Genomic DNA, 2,500 nt, shown 5'->3' on the forward strand with positions numbered 1-2,500 from the left:
GTTTAAACATTTACTATACGAAACTAAACGCATTCATGCTGATAAAATGTGTGTGTGTGTGTGTGTGTATGTTTGTATGTGTGTGTATGTGTGTGTGTGTGTGTATGTTTGTATGTGTGTGTGTGTGTATGTTTGTATGTGTGTGTGTGTGTGTGTGTATGTGTGTGTATGGGTGTATACATGTGTGTGTGTGTGTGTGTGTATGCATGCATGTGTGTGTGTGTGTGTGTGTTTTAACTCTCTTTATTTGAATATATATATCTTCTAAAAGTAGGTTCCTGACTTTTGTGTATCTGTTTAAGTCCCTTTGTTCTAGAGTAGTGAATTGTGTTCTGTTCTATACCATTGTTTATATTCTAGTGTTGGTCTTTGTTGTTGTCTCAGCTGATTAATCAGGAGGAGTTTCAGTCTCCCTTAAGGTGTGTATGCATTAATCTCACTCTTTGTTGACTGCAGATACGTTCCTCAAACCATCTCTGTAGTCACCTCTTACTGTCACAGACGCTCTTGTCTACAGAGCAGAGGTCACAATCCCAGTAACCCCATCTACCCTCCTCTGGTGTGTAAGTCTCACACAGTGGTGGTAGGTGGGCTCTGGCTTGTCAGTCTGCTGTAAAGAAAGCTGTTATGAAAATTGTATCTCTGCTTTAACTTCCTGCTACTCGCGTGATTTTCTCACACTAACAGAAACCTGGATATCCCACAGAACACTGCTACACCAGCTGCTCCACGAGACCACGAGAAACTGGCAGGGGTGGTGGTACAGGTTTATTGTTGTCATGGAGATGTCAGGTCTACTGTTCTCATTCTCACCCCCCCTCTCTTGTCTCTGAGAAGCTACATGCTGCTACATCAGCCAAACTGTCATCCATCCTTATCCTCCTCCACCTTTCAGCAGCGTTTGATACGGTCAACCACAAGACTCTCTTATCCACCCTCAGGGGTCTTGGGATTTGTGGATCAGCTTGGGAATGGTTTGCCTCCTACCTGGAAGGACACTCATATCAGGCAACATGGAGGGGAGTGACATCTGCTCCACACAGTCTCTCCACTGGTGTCCCACAGGGCTCAGTACTTGGTCCTCTTCTTTTCTCCCTGTATACTCACTCTCTTGGGGAAGTTATTTCCTCACATGGGTTCTCTTACCACTGCTATGCTGATGATACACAACTTATCTTCTCTTCCCCACCCTCAGATACCACAGCGTCTGACCGGATCTCAGCATGTCTGGCAGAAACTTCGAACGCACGACACGGCAAGAGTTTAGAAACTGCTGCATCTTTGTTTTCACGGAGACGAGGCTCAGCGACAGAGTTCCGGACGCCGCCATTCAGCTAGACGGGCAGAAATGCAGCTCTGTGTGGTAAGGCTCGTGGTGGTGGTGTGTGTGTGTGTGTTTACATCAACACCACCTCACCATTGTCCCCGTCCCAAAGAAATCGACATTGTCCTGCTGGGACTGAACACCTCCCTCTCCAACTGGATACTGGACTTCCTGACTTTGAGACCTTAGTCAGTCCGGATCAGGAACAGCATCTCCAGCACCACCTCACAGAACCCTGGAGCTCAGGGCTGCATGTTCAGTCCATTGCTGACTCACGACTGTGCAGCACAGATCGACCCATATCAACAAGCTGAGGACCGCTGAGAAGATCATTGGGGTCTCTCTTCCCTCTATCATGGACACTTACACCACACGCTGCATCTGCAGAGCCAACAGCATTGTGGACCACACACACCCCTCACACAGACTCTTCACCCCACACACCCCTCACACACTCTTCACCCCACACACCCCTCACACACACTCTTCACCACACACACCCCTCACACAGACTCTTCACCCCACACACCCCTCACACACACTCATCACCACACACACCCCTCACACACACTCTTCACCCCACACACCTCTCACCCCACACTCTTCACCACAACACACCCCTCCCACGCCCTCACACCCACTTCTCACCACACACCAGCCCCTCACACACACTCTTCACCACAACACACCCCTCACCCACCACTCTTCCCACACAACACCCCATCACACAGCACTCATCACCACAACACTCTCCTCACACCCACTCATCACCACACACCCCCCTCACACACACTAATCACCACACACACACCCCTCACACACACTCTTCACCACACACACCCCTCACACACACTCTTCACCACACACACCCCTCACACACACTCATCACCACACACACCCCTCACACACACTCTTCACCACACACACCCCTCACACACACTCTTCACCACACACACCCCTCACACACACTCTTCACCCCACACACCCCTCACACACACTCTTCACCACACACACCCCTCACACACACTCTTCACCACACACACCCCCACACACACTCTTCACCCCACACGCCCCTCACACACACTCTTCACCACACACACCCCCACACACACTCTTCACCACACACACCCCCACACACACTCTTCACCCCACACGCCCCTCACACACACTCTTCAC

General features: G+C 50.2%; 1 protein-coding gene across 1 annotated transcript in view; it reads right to left on the reverse strand.

Moving 5' to 3' along the window:
• The window catches only part of nphp1 (nephronophthisis 1), a 22,772-nt gene that overhangs the window by 10,296 nt on the left and 9,976 nt on the right, over positions 1–2,500 (reverse strand). The gene's annotated exons all lie outside the window — the stretch shown is intronic.

The sequence above is a fragment of the Tachysurus fulvidraco genome, chromosome 12 (genome assembly GCF_022655615.1).
Source record: "Tachysurus fulvidraco isolate hzauxx_2018 chromosome 12, HZAU_PFXX_2.0, whole genome shotgun sequence".
In the NCBI taxonomy this organism is placed as follows: Eukaryota; Metazoa; Chordata; class Actinopteri; order Siluriformes; family Bagridae; genus Tachysurus; species Tachysurus fulvidraco.